Source organism: Anomaloglossus baeobatrachus, chromosome 6 (genome assembly GCF_048569485.1).
Source record: "Anomaloglossus baeobatrachus isolate aAnoBae1 chromosome 6, aAnoBae1.hap1, whole genome shotgun sequence".
Taxonomy (NCBI): Eukaryota; Metazoa; Chordata; class Amphibia; order Anura; family Aromobatidae; genus Anomaloglossus; species Anomaloglossus baeobatrachus.
In genome coordinates this window covers 238,364,781-238,386,390 of record NC_134358.1, presented here as the reverse complement: position 1 = coordinate 238,386,390, position 21,610 = coordinate 238,364,781, and the positions used below count along the sequence as shown (strand labels likewise).

The 21,610-nt window shown below is 43.6% G+C and overlaps 2 long non-coding RNA genes across 2 annotated transcripts in view; one reads left to right on the top strand and one right to left on the bottom strand.

Moving 5' to 3' along the window:
• The window catches only part of LOC142243142 (uncharacterized), a 92,241-nt gene that overhangs the window by 63,711 nt on the left and 6,920 nt on the right, over window positions 1-21,610 (bottom strand). The window lies entirely within an intron of this gene.
• On the top strand, window positions 328-20,274 carry LOC142243141 (uncharacterized). Its single transcript, XR_012724308.1, has 3 exons — window positions 328-381; window positions 19,956-20,093; window positions 20,163-20,274. It is a non-coding gene; the product is annotated as an uncharacterized LOC142243141 (long non-coding RNA).

Here is a 21,610-nt window from a genome sequence, read left to right as displayed (position 1 = left end):
GTATATATATATAATATATATATATATATATATATATATATATATATATATATATATATATATACACACACACACTATAATATATATATATAATATATATATATAATGTATATGTGTGTGTGTGTATATATATATATATATATATATATATATATATATATATATATATATATATATATATATATATATATATATATATATATATATAATATATATATATATTTTATAATGTGTATGTATATATGTTGTTGTTGTTATCTTTTGTCTTTGAAATATTGTACATTTGAAAATATCTGACTTCACTGAAAAATTCATTTGTTACAGGGAGAAAATCTGAATGCTGGTGAAAAAATGAACAGTCAGAGTCAGACTGATTATTATGTATGTATAGGTTTATATTCTGCTCTGTCCATAGTCTCATTTTCAACAATTTCTTTGTCATGTGTTGTCACTAGGAATGAGCAAACCCGAACTGTAAAGTTTGGGTTTTGTACTGGACACCGGGTGTCCAAGTCTTGGCCTCAAACACTGACCTCTTAAAAACTCAGTGTCCGAGTTAGGAGTTCAAGTACTGTTTAGGCTGCATTTCAACAAACATTATTAACATACAATAAAGGTTGTTGATTGTATGTGGAAGATGCCTGTATGCTGCTGTGAGCAATAAATGTGGAGGGGGGGGGGGGGGGAAAGCTGTCAGCTTTACCTTGTCTGGTTTTCAAAAATAGGTGGGAACCCCATGCAGTATTGAAATTTTAAAAATGAGTCCCCCAACCCCCCCCCCCCCCCCCTAATTTTGATTTGCAGCCAAGGTAAAGCTGGGGGCTGGTATTATCCGGCCTGGAGGGCCATGGTTATTGGGCCCTTCCTAGCCTAAAAATAGCAGCCTGCAGCCACACCACAAGTGCTCGGTATATTAGATGCGTCAATTCTGGCACCTCGCCTGGATCTTACTGATTACCCTGGTGTGGTGGCATTCAGGGTAATACTTTTGGTGTTGATGTCAGCTGTGAATTTAATAGCTGGCATGAAGCCATGGTGTTAGTAATGGGATGTGCAGAACACACCCACCCACCCAATGAACTCTGATGACATCCTGATGACCCCCCGTGACAATCATGCTACAGCTTCACGGGTTCATCAGAGTTCATTGGGAACTGTGATTAGTCCCAGATGCTATCCCCCCGATGTTCCGGCTTCCAGGTTCTCAACACACACACACACACACACACACACACACACACACACACACACACACACACACACACACACACACACACACACACACACACACACACACACACACACTCTTGCGTATTTGAATAACCCCCTCCCTTCACCCCCCCCTCCCGACATGCCCTCATTCACCAATTTATTGCATAGAGGGTTTTTTTATCTTCTGACATAGTCCAATGGTGTAATGTCCCGTGATGCCCATCTGTTCCTATGGAGCTTTGTTCTGAGAGCCTTCTCAGACACAGCGAGGCTCCATAGGTTACTGCCGTTGAGTTATTACTGCACTGGATTACGTCAGAACTTCAAGGATTTCTTTTTAATTAATTAGTGAACAAGGGAGTGTGGGGCAGTATTTATTCAAATAAACTTCACAGCTGATATCAACCCCAAAAAGTATTGCCACGGCACCAGGGCAATGTAGGAGAGCCCGTCACAGCGCCAGAGTTGGCACATCTAATGGATGCGCCACTTCTAGGGCGGTTGGAAGGGGCCAAATAACAATGGGTCTTCCAAACCTGATATCCATACCCAGTGGTCTTATTTACTTTGGTTAACAAAAATAGGGCCTAATCCATGATTCTTAAAATGATTTATTTAAATTTTAAAACTGTGTGCGATTCAATCTATTTTGCAGTCCCCAGTTATCGGCTTTTACATTGCCTGATATATATGTATGTATTTGGTTTGTGTGTGTGTGTGTGTTTGTTTTTTTTTTTTTTTTTTGTTTTTTTTTTTTTTAAATTTCACTTTCCACATTTGTTTGTATGGCAATTGCCCCCATTTTGCAACTTTTTACAGCCCCCTAACCTTACCTACAGTTATTTTACAGCACAGAAGTTCGTCTCTCCATTGAAATAAATGGCTTCAGGGTCTGGTCCCGAACCAAATTTCCGCAGGTTTGCTACTCACTAGTGGTCACTCAGATTCAGCATGTTTTCATTGTGTGAGAAAACTATGCCTGAAGTTTTTGAAGTTGTGTGGCAACTCAGTCACTAGCATGTGTCCACCTGCACAAAGACTTTAAGGCCTTGATGATTTTATTTATTATTTTTTCCCTTCTTTTTGTGGAATATGGCGCATTCTTTAAAAACTTGCCCAAAACAAATTCATGAACAGCTTGCACTTATTTGAAGAATTTAGCTGACAAAGTCAACAATTAGTGCAATATCAGAATAGTGACTGCAATATATAGCAATGTCTGACTAATTCTGCTTAAATGGCCATTACATGTAAATTAATGTTTACAGGACCATTTATAGGGTTTTACGTTACAGAACACATGACATAGTGATTGTCCGTCGTGAATCCCCCCCCCCTTTTTTTTATTTATTTTTTTTGTTTCCTTGCACCCATAAACTTGCATTGGTGAGTCCCGTCCTACAGTGGGGGAAAATTAGCATCTGACTCACTGACAATCTTGTGAGCTTTCTCACCTACAAAGGATGAAGAGGTTTAACTTTTATCATAGGTACACTTCAACTGTGACAGACAGAATTAAAAAAAAAAATCCAGATTTTTTTTTTTTGTTTTTAATTAATTTGCAATTTTATTGCATTCAATAAGTATTTGATACAGTATTAAAAACTAGACTTTAATATTTGGTACAGAAACCTTTGTTTGCATTTACAGAGGTCATATGTTTCCTGTAGTTCTTGACAAAGTTTGTACACACTGCGGCAGGGATTTTGGCCCACTCCTCCATACAGATCTTCTCTAGATCTGTCAGGTTTCTGGGCTGTCGCTGGGCAACATTGAGTATCAGGTCTTGAGACTGGCGATACCATTCCAGGACACAAGTGTGTGTGTGTGTGTGTGTGTGTGTGTCTGTGTGTTTGTGGTGTGTTTTGTTTTGTTTTTCGTACAATAAATACTCAATATAAAAAATAAATATTATATATATATATATATATATATATATATATATATATATATATATATATATATATTAATAATAATAATAATAATAATAATAATAATAATAATAATAATAATAATAATAATAATAATAATAATAATAAGCCCCTTTTCCCTCAAACACAGGTTCAGGCTACTCTATCCCCTTTGTTTCCCACCTCACCTGGGGCTGGTTTCTGGGCATGCTCAGTAGAGCAAGCAGGATCCTCTCTATCAGCATGCCAGCGTTCCCATGCGCTTGCATGCAGTATAGTCAGGATCCAGCAATTTGCAGTATTTGGACGCAGCTCAAAAACGCTACAAGTAGCGTTTTTGAAAAATTTTAAACTGCAAGTCGCTGGATCCTCACTATAACGCACGCAAACGCAGGTGAACGCATGTTGACGTGAGTCCATTGCAAATGCATTGAAATAAAAAAGCATTTGCACTGGATCCGTTTTTGCATTAAAAAAAACGTTCAGGACGCATGTTAAAAAAACGTAGTGTGAAAGCAGCCTAACCTCGTGGCGGCTTTAGCATATTGCCTGACGTTTTCCTATCTTCTGATGCAAGAACTACGGAGTTAGTCTCCTCTGTTTGGGTGTGAATGTTCTAAGATTTAAGTCTCTAATTGACGGAAAAGTGGCTTTTTCTTTTCATTAGGGATATATAATATATATAAATATGTTTTTTGGCCCCCACCTCTGTCATAACAAGGCACCAAATTTTTAGAAGAAAACAAAATCTAAGAGAAACCGATTTTGGTCAAAAATATCATTTTTATTAATGGTTACAAATTAATAAATGCCAACTGGCAGAATAACTAGAACAGGGGCATCACATGTATAAATATTTAAAGAGTCAAGAACAGGTGTCACTGCATATGTATTAAATTGGATACACAAAAACTATGGCTATTAAATTATTTAACTGTGTAAAAAAAAAAAAAAAAAGCATAAAAATTTGTATCAAGTGTTCACAGGTATAGTATATATGCAATCATGTGATAGTAGAAGCCAGGTTATGTAGTGTTTAAAATACTAAATACTATGGCTGTTAAATTATTTAACTGTAAAAAGTATACAAAATACCATACAGTCAGGGGTGATAAAGGTGACGCCGAAACGTGCGCGTCGGGGCTGGCGTCACGTGTACACAGGTCTTCACCTGCACAGGTAAATACTGCCTCAATGTCTAAAAAGCCATAAGTGATACCCTTTTTGCTGTAATTATACATTTTGACAGCATTCTTACAGCTATAATCACCACTGTACATACAAAAGTGTTATTAGTATATATAGTTCTGACCCTCAAATATATCATTAGTCAGCTATGAGAAGTATAATAAATATATATTTTATTATATATCTCATAGCTGACTAATGATATATTTTGAGGGTCAGAACTATATATACTAATAACACTTTGATTATAGCTGTAAGAATGCTGTGTCAAAATGTATAATTACAGCAAAAAGGGTATCACTTATGGCTTTATAGACATTGAGGAAGTATTTACCTGTGCAGGTGAAGACCTGTGTACACGTGACGCCAGCCCCGACGCGCACGTTTCGGCGTCCCCTTCATCACCCCTGACTGTATGGTATTTTGTTTACTTTTTACAGTTAAATAATTTAACAGCCATAGTATTTTTGTATCCAATTTAATACCTATGCAGTGACACCTGTTCTTGACTCTTTAATATTTATACATGTGATGCCCCTGTTCTAGTTATTCTGCGAGTCGGCATTCATTAATTTTTAACCATTAATAACATTGATATTGTTGACCAAATCTGTTTCTCTTAGAATTTCTTTTGTTCTAAAAATTTGGTGCCTTGCATTGTCCCTGTAGGTCAGCTACATCCGTGTGACCCACACACTATTTGTATATATGCACTTGTAATTTCATATCCTAAATTGTATGGTGTTGTGCACGGTCGTGCTTTCTTTGATCAATTTCTGTATACTCTGTCATAAAAAGCAGCCTTGCCCTCTGTATCTGCATATTTGTCTATAACTCGATGTTGCAGTTTTCTATTCACTGGTGTGATAACCCCAGCTTTCTTTTTGACAGAAGGGGAACCGTATGCAACTTCCCATCCACAACCTACACATCTTTTGTATAAACTGTTCCTCTAGATGCATCTCCTGTATATGGGCTATGTCAGGTTTGAGGCAAGTTGTCCAGTTACCAAAACTGATTTTTTTTTTTTTTCTGATAAATCTTGCTAATATGTGCCCCTCAACACATCTATTATGTTTTTTCAGCAAAATTACCTTTGATTGTGCTCTAGCAGCACATGCTCATTGCTGGCTCCGGCTCTGATGGGGTTAATCTCTCTTCTGACTTCCTGGGTTCAGTTCCTACAAGTCCCAGAATTCTTTGTGGCTGTAGGGCGGTGTCTAGCTTATCTAACACACCCACTGTGTCTAACACCCCCACTCTCCTCTCCACCCAAAGCCTCCTCCCTGCCTCTTCCCTCTGTGGATGCACTGAGAGCAATCACACAGAGACAGCAGCAGCTGCCAGCTCTGCACAACCAGGGGAAGAAAGTGTGAGTGTGTGTGTGTACAGAAATTATGATTATTAGCCGGCGCAACATGTGAAAAAAATAATTGGGGAAAAAAAGTGACTGGGTGATGAGATTGCTTTTTTCCCCTCTTGCCTAGTCTGTGTGTCGTCTGTATCATCCGCAAACCGCATATGACTGGATCCTGTAGATTAAATGTGCAGCGCATGCAACCGTTATTTTACCGGATCCTTCTGCAGCGGGACATTTATCGTCCGGCACTGGAGTCAGCTGACTCCTGATCTCACAGCCCGCACACGCTGCAATAGCTGCAGGTGGGCTCATTCACATGACTGTTCCGTTTGTCTTGGTCAGTTCCTGTTTTTTTGGGGGTTTTTTGCGGACCCACAGACAGGACCATCTTTTCAATGTCTTTTGTGTAGGATCGGATGGTACACGGTAGCACTTCCATGTGCATCCGATCCTACAAAAAAAAACACATCGGATGCCGTATGTCCGCTCCGTTATTATGGAACATGTCCTATTCTGTTCCGTAATAACGAACCGTGACTCAATACAAGTCAATGGGTCCGCAAAATTCCCGGAAGCAACATGGAAGCACTTCCGTGTGACTTCCGTCGGGTGCCCGTGTGTCAGTGTCGCGCTCCAGCCCCAGCCCCGCGGCTGCCCGCTCAGCAGTGTCAGCGGGGATGACAAGCGCTACCGTCAGGAGGTTAGTAAGTTCATTACCTACGGTGATTAAGTCCTGCCCTCCTGACGTCAGCGGTCGTCACTGCCTTCTATGCCCGCCGCTTGTCACATCACCTCTCGCTGTCGACCCGAGACTGTGATTAGTGGTGACGTCACAGGCCGCTCGCGATACTTGGTTTGTGAAGGCGGCGGTCATTGAACTCGGTGACAGAGCTGCTCTCAGGAGTTCAGCGATCGTCGCAGGTAATATACCTCGCTAACCTCCTGATAGCAGCACTCGTCATGCCCTGCAGTGACCTGGGCTGACCTATTGATGTTAGCTCAGGTCACTGCATGGCTCTCCCAGCAAATAGGGAACATTCTGTTCTTCATTGACTGGGACATTGACTATGGTATGGATCATCGTGGGACCCCCTTGGATTACACCAGACCTGGATTTGTTTTTCTTTCTAATAAATTGGTGAAAGAGGGAATGTGTTGGGGAGTGTTTTTCCAAATAAAAATGTGTTGTGTTTTTTTTTTTTCTTTTTTTCTTTTTTTTTTTATTACTGCCTGGGTTTGTGATGTCGGGTATCTGATGCACGCCTGACATCACTAACCCCAGGGCTTGATGCCAGGTGACATTACACATCTGGTATTAACCCCATATATTACCCAGTTTGCCACCGAACCAGGGCAACGGGATGAGCTGGGAAAAGCACCAGGACTGGCACATCTAATGGATGCGCTACTTCTGGGGCGGCTGCAGCCTGCTATTTTTAGGCTGGGGAGAGTCCAATAACGGTGAACCTCCCTAGTCTGAGAATACCAGACCACAGCTGTCCGCTTTACCTTGTCTGATGATCCAATTTCGGGGGACCCCGTGTTTTTTGTTTTAAATTATTTATTTAAAATAACAGCGTGGGGTGCCCTCTGTTTTGGATTACCTGCCAAGGTGAAGCTGCCAGCTGTGGTTTGCAGGCTGCAGCCGTTTGCTTTACCCTAGCTGGCTACAAAAGTTAGGGGGATCGCATGTCTTTTTTTTATTATTTATTTTTTGGCTAAATACAAGACTAAGCACCTTAGTGCCACATGAAAGTCACAAAAGGGTGCCAGTTTAGAATATGCAGGGAGGTGGGACATTATATATGTCTTTCTCATCTATCTATCTATCTATCTATCTATCTATCCCTCCATTCATTCATTCATTCATTCATTCATTCATCCCTCTATCCCTCTATCTCTCTATATCTATCTATCTATCTATCCATCTCTATATCTACTCATCTATTTATCTTTCTTGCTGCTTCCATTTTTTTGCGGTCCGCAAAAAAAACGGAAGGCACGCAGATTTCACACGGATGCCACACGGATGCATCCGTGGAAAAAAAGGACCAATTTTTGCGGCCCGCAAAAACGGAACGGTCATGTGAATGTAGCCTTAACAGCAGTCACTGCCTGCTGCCGATCACATGTGACCGTGTGTGGGCTGTGTGTGCGGGCTGTGTACAGGAGTTCAGCTGAGTTCAGATCAGCTGACTCAAGTGTCGGCCGATTAGGCTGGACCACACGGGGATTACTGCGATCCCCTCGCATTACACTCGGCTCACGCTCAGTACAGCAGAGCTGAGTGTCATGCGTGTGTCCCTGCGACTGAGGTCCGACTGTGCGAGCAGACCTCAGCTGTGGGGGGCGGTCCGGCACTCGAGGGGTGGGAGGGATTTCTCTCCCTCTCTCCTCCGTAGTCCACCGATGTACCGCAAGTGCAGTGCGATTTTTCTCTCACCCCATATACTTGAATGGGTAAAAGAGAGTCTTGCATTACAATTGCAGCATGCTGCGATTGTTTTCTCGGTCCAATTAAGGCTGAGAAAATAATTGCTCATGTGCGCTGACACACAGGCTAATATTGGCCCGAGTGGAATGCGATGTTTTATCGCACTGCACTTGCACTGTTTTTCTTGCCGTGTGGCTTAGACCTTACTTGTTTTGTGTCCCCCTGCATCCATCACAGCGTGAGCGGGCTGGAGTTCAGCTGAGTTCAGATGAGCTGACTCCAGTGCTGGACTGAACTCAGGTGACCTCACAGCCTGTACACGCTGCGATGGATGCAGGGGGGACACAGATCAAGCAATCGGCCGACACTGGAGTCATCTGATTACTTGGGATGAATGAGCAGTAAAATGCTCTGGTGCTCGATGGGCGAAGCCCGTGTCTATTTTTTTTTTTTTTTAAATTCATTAAAAATAAAAAAAACAAAAAATCATTGTTTGTGGGCTCCCGCTGCATTTTCTATTGCTAAGGGTAACCCAAGCAGCTACTGGCTGCTAACCCCCGCTGCTTGGTGTTACTTTCACTGGCAATAGAAATCCAGGGAAGCATTTTTTTTTTTTTTTTTATAAAGGTTTTTGCCTGAAAACGTTTTTAAAAAAATGACGTGGGCTTCGCCATATTTTTGTATGCTAGCCAGGTACAGCAGGCAGCTACGGGCTGCCCCCAACCCCCAGCTGCCTATTTGTTCCCGGCTGGGAACCAAAAATATAGAGCCCCCTTTTTTTTTTTTTTTTTATTTCATGAAATTAAAAAAAAAAATGACGTGGGCTTCGCCAAATTTTTGAGTCCAGCCAGGTACAACTAGGCAGCTGGGGATTGGAATCCGCAGTGCAGGGTGCCCAAAATTTCTGGGGCCCCCGCTGCGAATTGCAGTCCACAGCCGCCCCAGAAAATGGCGCTTTCATAGAAGCGCCATCTTCTGGCGCTGTATCCAACTCTTCCAGTGGCCCTGGTGGCAGGTGGCACGCTGGGTAATAAGGGGTTAATACCAGCTATGTTTTACCAGCTGGTATAAAGCCCGAGATTCTTAATGTCAGGCCAAGTTTGACCTGGCCATTAAGAATCTCCAATAAAGGGTTTAAATAAAAATAAAAAAATAAAGACACTACACAGAGAAAAAAATATTAGAAATAAATACACAGACACAGTAGGGACTCCATGTTTATTACTCCCTCTCACCACTCCACAATGGAGAGATTTCTGTACTGACCTTGCCAGGAGAGAGCGAGGGGGGGGGGGGGGGGGAAGAGGGCGAGGGGGGAGGAGAGTGGGGGGGCAGAGGAGAGTGGGGGGGGCAGAGGTGTTCTGTCACCAACTGTCTCCACTCTGTGACTTGTGGTGCAGGTGACAGAGTGCAGACAGTTGGTCCCATGCAGCAGGACAGGTGGCAGAGCACAGCGGTGACATGCCTGTCAGTGTCTTGCTGGTTGCTGCGTCCTGTAGTGCTGGTGGGAGGAGCAGATGATCACACTGCCCGACACCGGCCGCTCTCCTGACATCGCAGCAGAGCGGGCGGGTGGATAGTGTGATCAGATACTTACGTGCAGGGGGGGATTTCAGCTGAACAACCTCCCCTGTATTCCACCCTGGCGCCCCGTGCCTCACCATCTGCAGGACGCTCAGCCGGCTCCACACTGACGTCCTCCATCTCCTCCCCTCGATGCTGGGCTGTGACGTGCGGTAGTCACTGCCCACAGCCCTTTCGCTCAATCTGACATACCAGTCAAGTTTGAGAGCCCGGAACTTGCCGGGACGTAAGAGGATACTGGCGGCCACAGCTCCAGGAGGTCATGTGACAGGCACTGAGCGTGCAGGATAGCGCCGCTCAGTGCCAGAAATGGAAACAAGCCAATGGAGAAAACGCCTAGAATGCTAAGTAGAACTCATGCAGAAAATAAAAAAAATGGGTGAACCACCCCTTTAAGATGATGTAGCACTTTAAGATGCTTTTGGGAGGAGTAAAGTCCTTTGACATTCCAGGTGACTATCTGGGTTAACCTTCCCTTTTCCCTTCCTCATAGCATTCCACAGTAGTTAAGTGTCCTTCTCCTCCTAGCCTCCTCCTCAAACTTTCCTTATATTTAGATTTCACTTGTCACCGAAGACAGTCAGCCTTCTTGTGTTGCCTTAGAAACCTCACAATAGAAAGGGTGATATTTCAACACCGTGGAAGAGGGAAGGGGAATGCAAGGAGGAAGAAAAAAATAAGCAGGTGGGGGGGGGAACTTTTACACAGTTCACAGTGTCATCTCTACCTTTTAAAAGGAAGGGGTTGTCAAAAAAAAATAAAAATCAACTCAAAAACTGTAAAGTACTTAATGTTATGTTTTAAATATAATTTGTTTTTTTAATTGAGCAAAATATATAAAAAAACCTTTTTTTAGAAGTTTGATATTTTCCACTCAAACACTAGGCTAAGCAGCTGCTGAAAACCTACTGTACAACTAGCTCACATTATAACTGCAGTAAAAGTGGGTGAAATCTGCTCACGTGTGTGATGTCACCCCTTCCCCTCCCCTACTGGGTGTTTCCAAAAGGAAAAGGGAAGATGACAGTGCGGAGCCATTTTGTTGGTGACCGTAAAGTGATCCTAATGTCGAAGGTATCAGAGAGGCCCGCTGGCATTGTGCGCCACTGTAAACTACGCCCCCCAATGTACACAGACCCTGTCCCCCAACTGTATACCACGTTCCTCTTTATACTGTGCTCCGCTAAGCTGCTATAAGCGGAGGCCCGACGTGAGCACATGAGAGCGGCAGGGGGGTGGGGAATAGAGAGGCGTGGCGCTGGTACTCACACATACTGAGCGAGTGACAGGGGGAAAGTGCAGCACACAGCATACTCTGTGAGCTCCATAAAGATGGCGGCAATCTCATCCCTCTGCTTTGATCTGGACAGCCCAGGGGCTGTGTCCACCTCACAGCAGAAGCGGTCTCTGTGTTAGGCCAGTGTCAGACATCCGTGTTTAATCAGGTACCAGTCACACGCACGTTTATGGTCATACGTGTGGCATCCGTGTTTGCTTACGTGTGACAGGTACTGGAGAAACACTTGTCTGTGAAATAAAAATATTTTCCATATTTGCCTGCTATCTCCAGCTCTGCTGCCTCCTGCTCCTGACCGCTGCTCATTATATTAATCGATTATAAACCGCACTCGAGATCTTGAAGCCGGAGCATCGCGGGGACAGGTGAGTATTCTGCAAGCACAGCGACATCTAGGAGGTCATCTGAGTTCCCAATGAACTCTGATGACATCTTGATGACCCCCCCCCCCGTGACAATCGCGCTTCATTGGGAACTGTGAGTCCGAGATGCTGTCCCCCCAGTGTTCCGGCTTCCAGGTTCTCAACACACACACACACACACACACACACACACACACACACACACACACACACACACACACACACACACACACACACTGCTGTATACTCACCCAGAGATGCTGTCCCTGCTTCCAGCTCCACAAGGCACTGAGTATTCAGTGAGTATAATGAGCGGGGGTCAGGAGCGGGAGGTAGCAGAGCCGGAGACAGCATCGCTAGAGAGAGGTAAATATAGAAATTTTTTTTATTAAAAAGACCCCTGTTTTCTCCGGCGTGTGTCACACTGATGTCTCATGGATCACATCAGTGTGCGATCCCTGTGACACCCGTGCTGCCAGAGAAAAAACTGACATGTCTGTGTGTGGGGTCATGAGAGGTCACACAGTCCGTGTGAAAACGAGAACTTGTGATTAACAACAAATAATAACATGGGTACGTGTGGCATCCGTTTTAAAAACTGATGTCACACGTACCTGAAACATGGATGTCTGAAACCAGCCTTGAGTATAGAGTCACAGCCCAATAATGGCCTCTTATGCACAGGGACTGCCCCAAATCTAAGATGGCAGCCCCCAGTGTTTTTAGTTTTTTTTAATTCTAGTTTTACTGAAACAGTGAATTTAATTTTGTATTAAAAATTCTTGATTCCATAATCACTATATTATTAATACAAAAATAAAAATACACCTTACCTTAAAGTCCACTGAGCCCTTGTGGTATTTACTGGAACTATTTGAGCAGCTAGCTCCCAAACTTTGAAAAACAGTTTTGCATTAGATGTACCTGTCAGGCGGTTATTTATTGTCTGCCTTTGATCTTTCGGGTCAGACGGTGGGGGTCTTCCAGAGCCTCTTTTTGCCGATCTATGGTCTTGCCGCTGGTTGTTCTCCGATGCAGGGGATTTTCTGGATCTTTGAGGGCTGGCAATTCGTTTGATGAACTCTTCTGCTTCCTTCAGGTTGGGGGAGCCATCTTGGTGACTGATGATTAGCACGGTAGGGTACTTTAGCTGGAACCTTATATTCTTTTTGAACAGGGCCAAGCGTATGGAAGTGAATGCTCTGCGTTGCCTAGTGACCTCTGCTGAGAAGTCCTCAAATAGCAGGATTCGGGATCCATTCATGTCTATGGTGGTGCTCTTTCCTGTATGCCTGGATTATCTCTTGCTTGTTGGTAAAATCTATATATTGTGTTTATAACTTGTATTGGGCATTTGGCTGTGTCCCCCTCCGAATTTCTCCTTGGTGGACCAGGTTGATGAACCCTTCCAATTCTCTTGCACCTGTGATGCTTAGGGCTCTAGGTATGATTGCTTTGCATAGCCCATGCAGCTCCTCATATGGATATTATTCCAGAAGACCAAGTATACATATAGTGCTTCTTTTAGATTGCTTCTCTAAGTCATCCATGAGGTCTCTCAAGATTGGGTTTTCTCTGGATAAGCGCATTACTGTTGTGTGATCTGAGGTTAGGTCATCTTCCATGGTAGATATTCTGGTTTCTATAGCCGCCACTTGCTCCACTGTCTCATCAAGCTGGTTTTGCAGCGCTTGGAGAGCAGTGGTGACTGTTTCTTTAAGAGTGATGGAAATGTCTGGTAGAATGTGATTTGCCACTTCAGAGGCTAAGAGCTTATAGTTGATGCCCTCCACCAATTTAAATATATCCGGGGTACCCAGAGTTTCACTGAAAACCGACATTTCTTTGTCTTCTACTGTCTGCATATTCTTGGGGGGCTTAAGAGACAAGGGTGTATCCTCTCCTTGTAAAGTATGCTGACTGTAGGGGTCTGATGTCTTGGCGCCACTCCTCAAATCGGTCCATCAATGGGGGACTGCTTACGTCTTGGCCCCTTAGCTTGTTCAGCTGGCGACCTCATCCGCAGCGCCACGTCATTGTAGAAAACTGTAGTTTATGCTGTATTCATTTGGGGCACCTCCCCAGAGTCCCTGCTTCATGTATGATCACCCTTTGGCTTGTCTAGCAGGTGTCCTGAACTGCATGCTATGTTATCCTTGATTGGAGCCATTTTCCAGAGTCTCCGCTTCTTCTCCCCTCCCTCCCCCGCGCTTAACTAACCTGCGACCTGGCCCGCGGAGTTGTGTAGAGCTATGCCTTGCGGCACCCTTATCTGGGGCACTGCTCCTTGATCACCTCTGTAGAGATAACAGCCGCCAGTACCATCTTTACCTCTGTGCTTGAGCGCTGAGCACCACAGGCTTCTTTACCTCTGTTCTGCCAGGCTCCCCTGATCAAAGGACCACTGCCGCATGTACTGGGTCGCTGGGTGTACAGGTCTGGAGGTTTGCTGGGCAACTTAGTGCCATCACATGATGGTTTTAGGCGAGGGGTGATGGAGCTAAGAGAAAACCCATCTTACATGGCGGCGCCGGAATCGGAGGTCCGCAAAATGCTTCTAACGGAGTCACTCCTTAGTTGTCGTAGCTGTGTGTTTCGGTCATCGTCATCTTCAATGACCTTACTGAGGGAAGGAGGTCATTTGCCAAAATCTCTCGATGCATGACCCTATCCATCCTCCCTTCAATACAGTGCAGTCGTCACGTTTCCTTTGCAGAAAAGTACCCCCAAAGTATGATGTTTCCATCCCTATGCTTTTATGGTTGGGATGTTGTACTTATCCTTCTTCCTCCAAACACGGTGAGTGGATTTGATACCAAAAAGTTCTATCTTGATTTCATTTGACTACATGGCCTTCTGAATCATCCAGATGGTCATTGGTGAACTGCAGATGATGCGCCCACGGGGTCTCTAGGATTTACTAGTCAGTGTCGGTTTAGGGATGTCACAGCGGCCTGGCCCGGCTCAGTGACCCCAGCGGTGTCAATAAAGATGGGGGTGATGGAGTAGTTATTCGTGATGCCACCTGTGGTGTGCAGCCAGTTGTTAACAGCCGCTCCGGGAAGTCTCTCTCTGCTGGGGCAGATAGTGACGCAGCTTGGTTGTTGCAGCTCTCCACAGGTAGAGCTAGTCCTCAGGGAGGATGTTGGTGGTAGTAGTTGCCGATGGTGCAGGGGCGCGATGATGGGAGCGCCGGCAATGATGGGATGAGACAGAGGGTGCAGTTCAAGTTCTTTACTCACTGAAGTCACTCCCTTTGGCCTTCCGGACTCCGGTGTGATGGGCTCCAGCCGATCCCGGATAGCTTGGAGGTCAAGGCCGGCGTTTACTTCTGTGTGTCCTTTCCAATAGTCTTCCCTCCACCCCAGCTCCTGGGCTGTGGAGTGGGTCACAGGTGCCTGCAGCAATCCCTGCGAACCCTGGGATCCCCCTTCTTCCTAAGAACCTGGGTCGAGTCTCCATCTCCGGACCACGGGCCCCTGTCAGTCCTTGTCACTTCTGACTGTTGTCTCTTCCTGAGTGCCACCTGGCGCTTGCTGAGCCCGCAGCTAACTGAATGCTGTGTGAGATGGCTCCTCTGTCTGTTCTCCTGGTCCTGGGACAAATTCCTCCAGCCTCCCGTTCCCGAGACCTGTCACCTCCAGCTCTGCTTCCTTCTGCCTCCTCAGACTTTCTGCTGTGAACAACTGCTGACTCGCCACTTCCCTCTCTGCTGTTCGACCCCCCCCCCCCCTTCCAGGTTTCTGAATTAGTGAGCAGAAGGTCCACCACATTAGTGATGGCCACCTTCCAAGTCTCTATCCATGTCTCTACCCTAGCCCAGTCCCAGTGAGAGGGCAACTAACTGTGTTGTGGTGGTTTACCGGTGATGATCTCCTCCGTTCCAAAATGAATACTGCACCCCGGGTGAGGTGCAGTACCCTGTGGTGCCTGAAGCCGCAGGGGCACCACACAAACGGGCCTGGACGTGTGGAGGCGTGAGCAGGGAGACCTAGTGTGCCCTGGGGGATTTTATTCTCTGATGACTTGGGCTACTTTCACACATCAGTTTTTTTTCCATCAGGCACAAACCAGAAAAAAACGGATAAAACTGATCCGGCGCCGGATCAGTTTTATCCCCATTGATTTGTATTAGCGCTGGATTGTGCCTGATGGCCTTGCGTTGCATCCGGCTTGTGCCGGATCCGTCGTAATTGGCTAAAGCGGTGGCTGGATGGAACGTCTCTTGTAACGTTTTTTGTCTGCCGTGATACAGCATGATTTACAGTGGAAGCCTATGGACGCCGATTCCGGCGTAATGCGGCAAAGAACGGATGCGGCCACCAGATCCGTTTTTGTAAACTGAGCATGCTCCAATTTATTGAAAAAAAACTAAAACGGATCCAACAAAAAAAAAAAAACACGGACGAAACGGATGCAAAAACTGATTTGCTTTTTTTTGCATATTCTGTGATGGATCCATTGCATCAGGCACACGCCGGATTGTGCCTGATGCCAAAAAACTGATGTGTGTAAGTAGCCTTAGTGTGCTAATAATGGTGATCCTTGAGACTGGTTCCAGCATGGAATCCCAGATCAAGTAATGATCAGTCACCTTGTGTATGTATGTGTGTATTATTTATATATATATATATATATATATATATATATATATATATATATATATATATATATATATATATATATATATATATATATATATATATATATATATATATATATATATATATATATATATATATATATATATATATATATATATATATATATATTTATATTTATATATATATATATATATATATATATATATATATATATATATATATATATCATATATCTATATATATCATATATATATATCATATATATATATCATATATATATATATATATATCATATATCTATATATATCATATATATATATCATATATATATATATATCTATATATATATATATATCATATATATATATATCATATATATATATATCTCATATATATATATATCTCATATATATATATATCTCATATATATATATATCTCATATATATATATATATATATCATATATAATATATATATCATATATATATATATATATATATATATATATATATATATATATATATATATATATATATATATATATATATATATATATATATATATATATATATATATATATATATATATATATCATATATTTTATATATATATCTCTCTGTGCAGGTCTACACTTTTGTCCCCTGTGTCCTTAGTCAGATCTTTCGTCTTGGTCATGGTGGAGAGATTGGAGAGTGATTGTGTGTGGACAGGTAACAAGTTCAAACAGATGCAATTAATACAGGTAATGCGTGTAGAGTAGGACTTCTTAAAGAAAAAAATAACAGGTCTGTCACAGCTAGAATTCTTGTTTGCTTGAGGATCCAATACTTCATCCACTAAACTGCAAATTAAAGGGAACCGGTCACCAGTTTAATGGCCTAAAAGCTGTGGCCACTACCAGTGGGCTCTTATATACAGCATTCTAACATGCTGTATATGTGACGCCCTGGCCTATCAGGTTGTCACAGGGTATTGTGCAATCTGCCCTTCTGTACAGTATCCACCTCTTCGTTGGTTATGGGTCCCTGACCTTTGGTATTGCCAAGAACAAGCTAATCAAAATCCTAGGAACACTCTGCACCACAGCCACCAGACACACCAGTGGACGGCCTGAGTGGAATAGGGTCGCCCACTTGGGGGGTTGGTTAAGGGGAAGGTCAGGAGTGTTAGGAGTCAGTTGAGGGGTGACTCTCGAGAGGAGTGGTCAGGAGCTGGGCTCCTTGGAACTACTAGGTGGCAGACGTTGGTCTGGGCCTGGTAGGAGCTGGACCCCGGTCGCAGGGGATCGTGACAAGGGGCACAGACTGTCGAGGAGAACAGCCGGTGGCTTTGTGCCATCGCCGGGCAGGGGCCAGGGCACGACTGGGTACGTGGACCCTAGGTCAGGAAGTAGCTTCAGGCGCCCTGGAAACTTACCCGACGAGGACGGAGCCTTAAAGATCCGTTCTCCACCCTCTCCAAAATCGGGGTACTAGCGCAACGAGGGGGATAGGACTTTCCACACATACGGTCCAGAAAATCCCAATAGTGAACCCTGAGAGCAAGCTCACCCAGTTAGCCATACTGGGGAGCGGGAACAGATATTAGTTTCACACTAAAGGGATCAACTAGAAGACAAGGTGCGCGAAGGCAAAGGTCACAGACTAACAGGCAACACCAACGGCACGCGATCCAGACGTGCTCCCTCCCAGCAGCAGCGGTGTCAAGAGCTTTTGGTTTAGCACAGTTGTCGGTGTCAGCGTTATTGTACTGAGTACACAAGTGACCCTTACCGTCCCAACGGCACCTCCCCGTCGCCCTTATCGAGTCCCAGGGCATTCCCCCTACCCGTGGAGGGGTTAAACACCTGGCTGCCCACACCATCGCCACCGGGTACTCCCAACTGCAGTGGTGGTACTCCACATTACCACACACCACGGGTAGTGTCACGAACTTTCCACATCATCCCTTGTAAATACTCCCCCTTTTTTTTTTTTTTTTTATCCGACTGGCCCCCTGACCCCGACCCCCGGGTCCAGAGAGGCCGCGAGCCACCGCGGATCCGGATCCGAGCAGCCCTGCTGCTGACGCGGGGGCGGCACATATATAAGAGCACAGGCCGCTGTAAGAACATAAAAAAAACACTTTATAATACTCACCTAAAGCGGTCGCTGCGGTGCTGGTTGGCCCGGTGGGCAGCGCTGTTCTCTGGGACCGGCGCCTCCTCTCACGGCCATCTTGCTCCTCCGTCTTCTGAAGCCTGTGTGCATGATGCGTCCACGTCATACAAACTCGCCGGCACTGAGGTTCTGCGCAGACGCATTTTTGATCTGCCCTTTACAGGGCAAATCAAAGTATTATAGTGTGCCTGTGCAGGACCTCAGTGTCGTCGAGTGTGTATGACGTGGACGCATCATGCACACAGGCTTCAGAAGACGGAGGAGCAAGATGGCCGTGAGAGGAGGCGCCGGTCCCAGACAACAGCGCTGCCCACCGGGCCAACCAGCACCGCAGCGACCGCTTTAGGTGAATACTATAATCTGATTTTAATGTTCTTACAGCGGCCTGCGCTCTTATATACAGCATGTTAGAAATCTGTATAAAGGAGCCCACTGGTGGTGGCCACAGCTTATAGGCCATAAAACTGGTGACAGGTTTCCTTTTTAATTATTTAAAAAATCATACAACGTGATTTTCTGGATTTGGGGGGGGGATTCTGTCTGTCACAATTGAAGCGTGCCTAAGATAAAAATTACAGATTTCTCCATGCTTTGTAAGTGGGAAAACTTGCAAAATCGTTAGTGTATGAAATACATCTTTCCCCACTGTATATACACGTGCATTGTTGACGTGCTGCAATTTTATCTGCAGTCAAATTTGAGCTGAGGAAAAATAAGCAAATCTGACTGCCTCACTGAATAACATTGGTCCTAGTGCAATCATATACTGTGTATGTGTATATGTGTATGTATGTATGTATATATATATATATATATATATATATATATATATATATATATATATATATATATATATATATATATATATATATATATATATATATATATATATATATATATATATATATATATATATATATATATATATATATATATATATATATATAATTATATAAAAATATTATTTTTAATGCGATTTCTCTTGTCTGATTTTTACGCTAGTGTGATTCTGGCCTAAGAAAGAGCTGCTTGTTTGCAATCTATACACTTGCAATGAGCGAGGCAACACCCTCCTAGTCAGATTCTGGTGGGAGTTTGCATATTCTGACCGCTCTGACACAACAGAATCCCCACGGCGCATTATGAGGATTCACAAGTCTACAGTCAGTGACTGCAGACTTGTGGATTTAGACCGGACAACCCCTTTGTCAGATGGTAGCTTGACTATAGCCAGTAGCACTTGGCCATTCCACATTATATAATTTTATCAAATGATCACTGCTTCTAGCCCCTCCAGGATAGAAGAAGCAAGGTTTTAAAAGGGTATTCTCAATTTAGACCTTCACGGAATAAATCACACTTGCTCATCTCTATATGACACACCCATGCAACTGAAAGGTAGCCGTGCCCAGCGCTGTCCAAGCCATTCACGGAGGCAGCAGCACCATTCTCTCGACATCTTCATCCCTACTCCAATCAGAGTAGTAAAGGACACGTCTCAGACTTGTCTGAAAGCTCTTCAGGAGAACATGGTAGCCATTTTGGGAGGAACAGTTGTGGGAGCAGTCATCATAGTTTGAGAATGGTACTAAATGGCTAACATGTATTGTCAAATTTTCATTTTGGAATAGAACAGTTGTCATTTTATTATTCCAATGAACAAAAGAAGGTATCATTAGTGACACTGAAAGTAGTAACAAGTAATATATATATATATATATATATATATATATATATATATATATATATATATATATATATATATATATATATATATATATATATATATATATATATATATATATATATATATATATAATAATTTTTATTTTATTTTTTTTCTAGCTGGAAACTCTTATTGTCGATGCTTTTAAGGGCAAAGGGTTTCAGAAAATTAGCGAATTATTTGAGAATAAGATAGTATGGTCAGAACAAAGATACAGCAAGGTTCTCTTAAACCAACTGGACAGATTGATAAATAAGGTGGGTATATCGCAGTGTGGTTATTTGTTCAGTTATCCTTCCGACATTACAGAACTCTTTATCTTCTAGGAGTTAGATCGAAACGAATTTCAAAATGTATCTCTAGTATTGAAATGCATTCAGCATTTCTGCAAGAGTGAATGCCAGGAAGGTTGGACCTTGATTAAACAAGGATTGGTGTCAAAGATAAGTGCTGCTTTAACTTTTTCTATCATTTTGCCTTTAACATTTATATTCCATTTGTGTTCCCAAAAGTATTGTAATGTAAATCTGACCGTGTTTAATATAAAGGGAATCCGTCAGCAGGTTTTTGGTATGTGCTCATAGAGCAACATAATGTAGGAGCAGAGACCCTATTTACATGGATGTGTCGCTTACTGGGCTGTGTTCTGCTGTTTCAATACAATCTGTGTTTTATCAGCAGGAGATTATCACTAGAGGACAAGTGACCTGTTGTACCTTAGTTCAACCATACCCCAGCACTGATTTGCAACCCTCTCGCTACATAATGTACCCAGAAAACTGTGGGTGGGATTATACACAGCCAGGGGCGTACATGGAAATCATGGGGCCCGATAGCAAAAGTCTGAATGGGCCCCCCACCCAAAAAAAAATAATACAATAAAATATTAACATAATAAACAGCATATATGTTACTGGAGGGGCCATACAAGTTACTGGGGAGCCAGTGGTGGGAGGGGAAGCAGTCTTGTAGACTGACGGGTCGCTGCGCAGCGCAGGGCCTGACGGGTCGCTGCGCAGCGCAGGGCCTGACGGGTCGCTGCGCAGCGCAGGGCCTGACGGGTCGCTGCGCAGCGCAGGGCCTGACGGGTCGCTGCGCAGCGCAGGGCCTGACGGGTCGCTGCGCAGCGCAGGGCCTGACGGGTCGCTGCGCAGCGCCAAAATAGCCATACAATTACCAAACACATTATATATTGTTCCTGAACAGCACCCACCATACCAAGACCAATAATACTACTATACATTGCAAAATAATGCCTCCACACGATGACCAAATATTATCACCACATGGAGTCTGAATATAACCACCACCCTGTTACTGAGAAAAGGCCACTGCATAAGACCACAGAACAAGCAATACCTCTAAAAATATATTTAATTTTATTTAGAAAAATATAAAAATATGACGGTGTCTCTCTAAAAATACATAAAGGACAAAACAGTGCCAGTGAGATGTTGGGAAGAGAGAGTTTCAGCGTGAAAAGGATAGCGATAGATAGATATTCACAGAGTCGTCAAATTACTGATCTCATAGCCTTTGTTGACCCTTCCTGACGACGGAGGGTGTCCTGAGTTACAAGACACTCCCCGTTCCGGGTGGCTGACCCTCCCTGTCCCTATCTCTAGCCAAGGGGTGTCCACCACCAACCCAGGTGACTAGTGCAAAACCATAAATATACACAAACACAAATGCGTTAAATTTGGTTCCTGACTCAAAAAGATACTTCAGTCAGATCAAAATTGTAATTGTTAGGTGGAGCTGTAGGGGACCCGCT